Consider the following 10,914-nt stretch of genomic DNA (forward strand, 5'->3'; position numbering starts at 1 on the left):
AAAAAAAAAAAAAAAGTGAAGGGGCAGTCTAGCAGCACAGAAACTTTAGACGATAACCATCCTATTCCGGCCAAATAACGACAGAAAAAAAAAAAAATGTGACCCGGCTATCAGCTATGCCAGTAAAGACCAAGTGGGTAGCCTAGAGCTCCACTCTTGCTAGGCTGTAACAAAGTGTTTCCCCCAACACCCTAAACATACCTGGATGTGTTAGATGGTGCTGGATGGTGTTAGAGGAGGCCAAATAGAAAGCTAGTACTTTCATTCTTGCTGAGAAGTAATGAAGACCCGCCACTCACAATGTCAGTGGAGACCACATGTGAACCTGGACTTCCACCTGCACCCTGCAGTAATTAGGTTCTACTCCCTCCCGCTACTGAGTCGACATCAGAAGATACCTAATGGAGAGTCTGGATTTTTGCTAGTGTTCAGTGGTAATGAGGCCATACAATCCCTGTGGTGGACATGTGGGGAGCAGTAATGAGTCATTTGCACTTTTATCCAGGGTGGTATCAGGTGAGGGGTAGTGGGGAACTGAGACCCCCACTTCCCCTCAGTAGTAACATAGAGCCCCCTGTTCTCAGGTATCAACAGGGGCCAAGTGAGGAACCTGGACTTCTATCTCTACCTGGAAGTAACGAGTCAATATCCCTGTCTGCTGTTGTCAGAGTGATATCATCGATAGCTAACAAAAGTATAAGGTTAAAATGAAATCTGGAGTTTCTTAACAAAATACCCAAAATGTCCGGGTTCCAGTAAAAATGATTCATCAAACCAAGAACCAGGACAATCTCTCTTGAATGAACAGTAACAATGAATGCCGACACTGAGATGACAGAGATGTTAACATTTGAGGAGTTTTCAACCATTATTTTTTCAGCTCTCCCTTTTTTCTCCTTCCCATATTCCGATGACATGAATGTTAGAGCTTTTATTTTAGTCAGAAAGGTCCCCAAGTCTCTCTTTTTTTCAGTATCTTAAGATTGCATAATTTTCATTGTTCTCTCTTTCAGTGTACTGATTATCTTTCCTGTCCCATTTATCTGAAAAAGAAAGTTAAAGCAGCTATTATAAAAGATGCTTCAATGAGCAATTATAACATGCTTGAAACAAATGAAAATAAAAAGTCTCAGCAAAGAAGTAGAAGCTGTAAAGTCAGATTTTAGAACAGAAAATGCAATAACAAAAAAATTCAGTAGATGGATTCAACAGCTGAATGGAGGGAACAGAGAAAAGAATCAGTAAACTGAAAGAAAGAATAATAGAAATTATCCAATCTGAACAATAGAAAATAAACTTGAAAATTGAACAGATACTCAGGACTTATGTGACTATGTCAAAAGATCTAATACTCATGTCACAAGACTACTGGAACCAACAGGATGTAATCAATATTTACAGAACACTCAATCAACAGCAGAATACACATTTTTTTAAGCACCTATGGAACATATACCAAGTTAAATCATATTCTGAGTCATAAAAAGAACAACAACAAACTTATAACAATTAAAATCATCCAGAGCATGTTGTCTGACTACAGTGAAATCGAACTAGAAATTATTTTTAAAAATAACAGTAAAACCTCCAATCACTTAAAAACTAGACAACTAACTTCTAAATAACCTTTGAGTCAAAGAAGAACTCTCAAGGGAAATAAAAAAATACATTGAACTGAATGAAAATGAAAATAATACATGTCAGAATTTGTGGAATGCAGCTAAAGCAGTACTGAGAGAAAAATTTATAGCACTAAATGCTTACATTGGAACACAGGACACATTTCAAATTAATAGTCTTAGCTTCCACCTCAGGAAACTGAAAGAAGAATACATAAAGCAGGCAGAAGAAAGGAAATGATAAAGATAAGAGTAGAAATTAACAAAATTAGAAATAGAGAAAAACAGCTGGTTCTTGCAAATTTCTAGTAAGAGTGACAAAGAAAAAAAAAGAGAAAAGTCAATTTACCAATATAAAAAAATGAAACAACTGATATAACCACAAACCCTGAAGACATTAGATAATAGGTGAATATACGAACAACTCCACATACAAACATTTGATAACACATAAAATGGATCAATTCTTCAGAAAGCAAACTCTCAACACACTCAATAAGAAATAATTTTTATAGCCCAGCAACTCATAAAAATTGAATTTGTAACTTTAAAACTCTTTGATCCCCACCCAAATCTCATTGAATTGTAATCCCTAATGTTGGGGGAGGAACCGTGTAGGAGTTAATTAGATCATGGGGAAGGAAGGATTTCCTTGCTGTTGTCATGATAGTGAGTTCTCATGAGATCTGGTTGTTTGAAAATGTGTAGCACTTCCCCCTTCTCTCGCTCTCGGTTCCTCCTGCTCCTACATGTGAAGGTGTGTTTGCTTCCCCTTGCCTTCCGCCATAATTGTAAGTTTCCTTAGGTCTTCAAGCCATGCATCCTGTACAGCCTATGGAATTGTGAGTCAAACCTCTTTTCTTCATAAATTACCAGTCTCAGGAAGTTCTTTATATCAGTGTGAGAATAGACTAGTACATCCAGTCCCAGATGATTTTACGGAAGAATTCTACCAAATATTTGAAGAACAACTAATACCAATTCAGCACAGTCTAGTCTCTCTAGAAAACAAACTAGAACTACTTCCTAATTAAATGTATGAAGCTAATGGTATTCTGAAATGAAAACTCAAAAGAAGTACAGAATAAAGAAAACTATAGGTAAATATCCCTCACGAATATAAACAGAAAAAATATTTTATAAAACATCAACAAATATATTTCAATAATATATAAAAATAATTATACTTCATGACCAAAATAGATTTATTCCAAGGATGCAAGTCTGGTTCAATATAGAAAAACTAGCCAGTATAACCCACCATATTACCAGAGGAAAGAAAGAAAAAAACCACACAATCATGTTAGTTGATGCAAAGAAAACAGAATAAAACAAAACATTTGACAGAATTCAGTGTGTATTTATTATAAAATCTATCATAAAAAATAGAAATACAGGATAACTTTCTCAGCTTGAGTAAAAAATTATAAAATATCTACAGCTTAGCATTATACTTAGTGATGAATTACTGAATGCTTTCCCCTTAAATTGAGAAAAATACATGATGTCAGCTTTCATCATTCTTATTCTACATAATGCTGAAGTTCTTTCCAGTTGTTGCAATTAAGGCAAGCAAAGAAAAAGACATACACATCAAAAAGGAAGAAATACTACTTTCACTATTTGTAGAAGACATGGTTGTCTACATAGAAAATCTGAAATAATGTGTTATAAAAACTCTCCCAGAACTCATAAGTAAGTTCAGAAAGATCACCGGATACCAGATAAACATGCAAAAACTAATTGCATTTCTATATGCTAGCAGTGAAAACATGGACATCAAAATTAAAGTATGATACCATTTACAATTGCTCCAAAAATTAAATACTGAGGTGTAAATATAAAAAATATGTACAGGAATTACAAGCTGAAAACTACAAACTACTGATGGAAGAAATCAAAGAATTTCTAAATAAATGAAGAGGTGTACTATGTTTATGGATTGGAAGACTCAACATAATAAAAATGTCAATTCTCCCCAGACTGATAAACAGATTTAATAAGATTCTCATCAAAATTCCAGCTATATTTTTTGTACATGTAGACGAGATTATTCTAACAGTAGTATGGAAAGGCAAGGGAACTAGAATAGCTAAAACAATTGTGAAAAAGAATGTAGTGTGAGGAGTCACTCTGCCCAAGTTCAAGACTTATGTAGCTATAGTAACCAAGACCGCATGTTATTGGTGGAAGGATAGACATATAGATGAAAAGGACATAAAGAGAATGAATACAAAGGGACTACATAAATATGCCCAACTGATTTTTATTATTTTTAAATTTTTAATTAAATTTTTTTTGTAGTTGAGATGTTTGAGTTCCTTGTATATTCTGAATATTAATCCCTTGTAGGATAAATAGTGTGCAAATATTTTCTCTCATTCTGTAGCTTGTCTTTTCACTCTGCTGATTATTTCCTTTGCTGGGCAGAAGGTTTTTAGTTTGATTTCATCCCGTCTGTCTATTTTTGTTTTTGTTGCCTGTGCTTTTCAGGTTTTATTCATAAAATATTTTCTCAAACCAATTTTCTGAAGCATTTCTCTGTTCTACTTAATAGTTTTATTATATTAGGTCTTACATTTAGTTCAAAGTGGGGGTCTAGTTTCATTCTTCTGCATATGGATATCCAATTTCCCTAGCACCACTTATTGAAGAGATTGTCCTTTCCCCAGTGTATGGTCTTGGCAATTTTTGACAAAGATGGAAAAGCAATTCATAGGAGGAATTATAACTTTTTCAACAAATGGTGCTAGAGTAATTGTAATTTATAGGCAATAAAAATGAACATAAACCTAAACTTCACATGTTATACAAAAATGTAAAATGCATTATGTATTTAAACATAAAACATAGAACTGTTAATCTTTTAGAAGAGAACATAGGAGAGAAGCTCTGTGACCTAGTCTTGCATGAAGGGTTCTTAAATATAACATTATTAGTAAGATTCATAAAAGATGAAAATAAATTGGACTTCACTGAAATTAAAAACTTTTGCCTTCAGAATAACACTGCTAAGGGAATGAACAGACAAGATAGAAGCTGGAGACACAATATTTGGAAACCACTTCCCTGACAAAGGGGTAGCATATAAAATACATAAAGAACTCTCAAAACAAACAGCCTGATTAGCAAATGGCAAAAAAATTAAAGCCATGATGAGTTATCACTACATACCTACCAGAATGGCACAAATACAAATTACGACAATACCAAATACTGTTAAGAATGTGAAGAGAGTGGATCTCATTTGTGTTGCTGGTGGTATGTAAAGGGGCACAGTCACTCTTGAAAACAGGTTGGCAATTTCTTTATAAACTAAATATGCAGCTATCATATCATTCAGCAATTCCACTTTGAGGGATTTATTCAGGGAAATGAAAACTTATTTTTATAGAACTTGTACATAAATATTCAAAGAAGTTTTATTTATAAAAGGCAGAACTGGAAGCAATCCAGATGTCTTTTAATAGATGAATGGTTAAACAAACTGTGATATGTCAATGTTTATTCATGATCTATTTGGTGTCACAGGACTCAACCAGGTGCTTAAATACATTTGTGACTTAAATTTCATAATGTAAATATTATTATCCTAATTTTGTAGATTAGAAATTTGAGTTTAAGGGAGTTTAATAGCTTAGCCAATGTCATTCAGGGCAAAGGCTAGAATTTTCAACCTGAGTTCATGGTATTCCAAAACCCATTTATATCCCACCACAGGAAGCTGCCATGAAAATTAGGTGAGGGACTATGTGTGCTTGTTATTCTTTGTAATCGAGAAGGATATAACTAATCATGTTATACCCTGTCTAAGGACTACTTCTGTCATTACATTTTCAGCCCAAAGTGATTGCCTAAGAACAGACTTTCTTATTCAGTAGTTTCCATTCAATGCATTTACCTAGGTAGATATCTGCAAAGTCATGGCATTTGATGAGACTTCACCAAGAAAGAGAATAGGCTTAAACTCTCTTCTGTTGACTCATTTAACTAAGTAACAGAACTAATGCTTATTCTTTTTCATAATTAGGTTTGCAACCTCATTTTTGGAGCCTAAAACACTCATTTGCTCACATGGATGCCTGGAATGACTTTGTTTTACAATGCATTTCCTTGTCTTCAGAGTCAACTAAAGCACAACCATTGAGGTCCATCCCCAGTTATGGAACAGGTATGGTTGAAAAAGAAGACATATCATCACATTTTGTAGCCAGAAGAAATTATTCAATTGAATCAATCACCTCATTTTGTAGAGGCAGAGTAACTTGTCCAGGTCACACATATGTGTTTAAAATTAAAACATGAGTCTTAGATTTCTCCTGAGGCTCAAATCTGGGTGTTACCAAAACTTCTTTCTATGCTCCATACGTTGAATTCCAGTTGCTATTCCAAGTTTTACAAGAGCAATTCTTGTTTTGTGAATAGACCATGAACAAAATACTTATTTCTTTTAAAAGCCAAATTTCAAGGTCCTTAAACCTAGAAGGAATGGCAGCTGCAAAGATATAACTTGCTATGTTACCTAAGCACCTCTGTGTTTTAGCCATGCCTCTTAATTTTGATACCTTAACAAATTCTTATTTGGTGCTTACCTTGCATTTTGCTTGGCTCTGGAGAGGAGATTCAATGATAAAGTAATAAAAATACTGCCTTTATCTAATTTGGAGTGTTGATGAATTAGAGAAATGAGATAGTAGATGTGAAAACTTTTTGTAAAGTGTGCAATTCTGTAAAAATTAGACATGACACCATTTGCAATTGCTAGTGTATATGATATCATAGATGAAGATTTGAAATATTGAAAACTCCTCATCATAAACAAAAGATATATTTATATTGTAAGTTTATGACATCTAGACATTGAAATTGGACAGAATGCTTAATAACAAACATTTGTTATGTGCCGATCACTTATTTATAATTTCTGTTCTTCACTCAAATGTAAATACAGAAAAGTCTTATCTTTTTTATTACTATTATTCCAGCTCTTAGAATAGTAAGCACACACCATGCACTAAATATTTGATGAACAAGTTAATAAACTAATACTTTTTGTGTATATATGTTCATTTTATGATACATGACCAAAAGTGGAATTAGTGGACATAGGATTATATAAAGTCTTCATAGATATTGCTAAATTCCTCTTCTAATTAATTGATTATACCAATTTATCTTTTAATTGTCTAATTTATTAAAAAGGACACTGAGTGCCTGTATATTTTAAGCTCTTTTGCATCTGGCTAGCATGTTTTTCTTCTGGGAATAACAGTCCCTTCCTCTGGGAATTATGACTTCCCTCATCCTTCTGTTGAGAGCAGCCAAGTTAATGTGAATTCATCTTCTGGTGCAATGGATTGGGTCAGGAGTGGCTCCAGACTCAAGCTGGGCTAGTCATAGAACCTCATCTCTGAAGTTATCAATTATTGGTCCAGGAATGTTCATTGGATCTAGTCAGGGCCAGAGACTGACTTTCTTGGAATTTTTGGGCGTGGGAAACTTGTGACTTGAATCAATAATTTTCTGATGGTTGAAGCTATTAAGGACTTAAAACTCAAAATTTGTTGGTTGCTGTTTTTCACCAAAGGGACAAAATTACTTGGCACTGAGAGAGAAAAGGATGAAGCCCATACCCAGAGAAGATCCCCCAAGATAAGTCTAAATGCAATTTGAGTACCTGGTTCTCAGTGTTCCTGCAGTCAAACTACATGAGCAATGTTAAGATTGAGGAAATATCTCAATCTCTTTATGATGATAGTAGTAAACAGTAATAATGTTCTTATTTTTAACTTAAATTGATTCAAATTATCTTTCCCCCATTTTTTGTAACCAAGCATCATAATAGTGAAGCTTACTACACCAGCAGGCACCTTGACTCAATGTTCTCTTAAGCAGTATATGAAAGTATCCATTTGCCCATATATTTACCTATAAGGCATGTTATGAATATTTACATTGTTGTGTTCATATGGTGAGTAAAAACAATGGAATCACTTACTTGTTTTAATTTGTGTTACTTAAGCAGCAGCTAAGCTGAGAATGTTTTCAGGTCTTTATTGGCTATAATTCTTCTGTGAATTGCTGATATATAATATTTGGTCATTTTTCTCTGGGGTTGTATTTTTCTTATTAATTTGCAGAAACTTTAAAAAATGGCTATTAATCTTCATTATATTCATTGCAGCTGTATTTTCCTGGCCTATTACATGCTCAGTTGCATTTGTTTATGCTATATTTTATCACATAGAGGTTATTTTATATATTCAAATCTATTATGCTTTTTCTTTAGGATTCCTGATTTTTTTCTTGTTTAGGAGCATTTGTCCCACTTCTAAATTATTTTCAAAAATCTAAATTTCCTTTTTTACACATCTTAGTTTATTTTCTACCTTTCATTTTATGTTATTCCAATCACTGTACTTTGCTCTTTTCATATGAAATTTAATGCATACTTTGCAAGATAAATATTGTTATCTCCATTTTCCAGATTATGGGAAGGAAAATGAGTTTCAGAAAGTTGTTCAGGTCACACATGGTAAGTGCTGATATTCTGGCAGCAAATCTCATAATCGTTGATATGGTTTGGCTCTGTATCCCCACCCAAATCTCATCTAGTAGCTTCCCTAATTCCCGCATGTTGTGGGAGGGACCCAGTGGGAGATAGTTGAATCACTGGGCCGGATCTTTCCCATGCTGTTCTTGTTACAGTGAATGGATCTCATGAGATCTGATGGTTTTAAAAACAGGAGTCTCCCTTCACAAGCTCCCTCTTTGCTTGCCGCCATCCATGTAAGATGTGACTTGGTCCTCCTCAACTTCTGCCATGATTGTGAGGCCTCCCAAACCACATGGAACTGTGAGTCCAATAAACTGCTTTCTTCTGTAAATTGCCCAGTCTTGGATATGTATTTATCAGCAGTGTGAAAATGAACTAATACAATCCTTCAACCTTTCATGCCATCTCTGCAAAATATAGATGAGAAACTGGCTAATTTATAGCTGCTGGGATTTTATTTATTCCCTAAGTGATTTGAGTTGATTAATACTGCAAATTAATGTAACAATATAGATATATATTATGTACGGGACCTTGGATCAGTACAAACTGTAGTCTAATGCACTTTGTATTCAATATATCCTTGATTAAGAAATTGGTGAATAAATAAATCACTGGGGTGGCAAGGGTCACACTAAGCTCATCTGCACTTGGAGAGTCAAGGTTAAACTAGAAGCAAAGATGTGGTGTAGGATGAGGAAAAAGCTGGATGTTGCAGCAGCACCATTAAGGCACATCTTGCTACCTGGAGTTCCCAGCTATTCACTATTCTTCCCATAGTGTTGAGTTGAGGCTCACTCCTCTGAATTTGCATGATGTCTTCACACACCTCTAGAGCACTTTTGTCCTTGTTAGCTTAGTGTACTAGGCAGTGTCCTCCGAAGCCGTGGCACTTAATCTTTTTGTTCTGTGCCCCTGGTCCTCTCCTAGCACCTGGTATACTATGGAGACGTGGTCAACACACAAGCCAGAGAGCCAGCTGGGGCTGTTGAACTTGGAAATGTGGTCTGTGATCTAATTTCAAGATGAGAAACTTAGAAAGTTGCCTTATTCTTGATGTTTTTCAAATAATTCTGGATATAATCATTTTGGTGGCTAAAAAGCAGTGCCAACTTTCTTAATGGCATTCTTCTATTCAATAAAGCAGGCAATTTAAGTTCCAAGGATATATATTTTTTCTGTGAAACCCAATAAGTCTATTTTCTTTTTGAATGAAAGAAATATAGCCTCTAAGTAATACACACACACATACACTCCTATGTGTACATATAATATGTATCCATACATATTATTCCTGTATTGGCCTTCATGTAAAAGAAGGCTGCTCAGTACTGGACTCCATGATCAGCAAATGCCAAACTTAGGAAAGGATCGATTCATCAGTCCACAGATACATTTAACCAGCAATGCATCAATCTTCCCCATAGATAGATCCCATCAGAGAGCCATCAGTAGCCTCAGTTGCTTCCTCCTGGCTGGTCCCCCCAAAACATTAGAGTGTTCAGTGATACCTGCCAGGTGTCCACCTACCAGCAATGGTCTATAAATCATGACCTAATAAAAAAGGTCAGTGGACATCATGTTATGTGTGCATTTCACCTGCATAAATGCAACCACAGGGGCTCTGGCAACCATAGAAGTGTGCCACTCAGATCCACTTTTAAGAGGACCTTTTGTGGGAAGCACAGCTGATGGCAGCTGTTGGACTTTCACATTCAAAACTGCCAATGCTGTGCTTCATCTGGACTCCTCTAGCCAACATCTGGATATGACGGGGGGACTGGGTCCCTTCTCTACCCAATGTGGGATTCCACTAACAGGCAATGTTGTGTTTGCTTGTTGACTCCTTATTGGTTTGGCTGAGATTTTCTTAGAACCTCACTATAGTCTGAGCTTTTCCTGGCCAGTCCTTTTTTCTTTCTCTCCTTGCATAACTATCCAATCTGTGTTATGATCTGAAAGCTCTTCCTTACCACTCCTGCTCCCTTTATCTTTATCTTTCATATGTGTTTTCCCCATCAAATCTCTTGTTCATCTAATCCCTTTTTGGTGCCTACCTCTCAGAAAATCTGAATTGATACAGCAGCCCATCAGAAAAAAAAAGATGGGGTGGTAGTGTTGGAGAAAAACAGCAACTTAAATAGTACCATCTACGAATTAGGAGTATTCACTGAATGAGCATGAGATGTAGGTATCTTGTTCCCTCAGCCAGGTCCTATTTGTTCCTTAAAGTCCTAATTTTAGTCAATAAATCTTTATGGCATTTACTCTATGCCAGACATTGTTCTAAATATTTTACTTATACTGAATTATTTGGTGTTTACATCAGCCCTATGATTAACTACTGTTTCCATTCTGCAGATGAGAACAATGAAGCACAGAGAGATTATCTTAACTTGTCCAGTGCCAAAGAGCTATTAAATGGCAGAGCTGGGATTTATTGCCACTGCACTGTTGCCTCTCCTGTTAGGAGCTCGTTGCTGTGCTGAGATTGCAGTATTTAAAGATAGGTATTTTTAATAAAATATGTTCATTAAACTTTATTCAATTTCTTTGCGTGATACTTAGCTAAATAAATAAGAATTTCTTTGCATCAGTGAAAGGAAAGCTGACTGCACTGAATTTGTTAGTCTTCAGTATGGCAACTTCATAGAAATTGAGGTTCAGAAAGTTGTTCAGGTAATTTGCAAGAAGAACATTGATTATATATATATGAAATTATATATTATATAATTAATA

The sequence above is a fragment of the Mandrillus leucophaeus genome, unplaced genomic scaffold, assembly GCF_000951045.1.
Source record: "Mandrillus leucophaeus isolate KB7577 unplaced genomic scaffold, Mleu.le_1.0 Scaffold261, whole genome shotgun sequence".
Classification (NCBI taxonomy): domain Eukaryota; kingdom Metazoa; phylum Chordata; class Mammalia; order Primates; family Cercopithecidae; genus Mandrillus; species Mandrillus leucophaeus.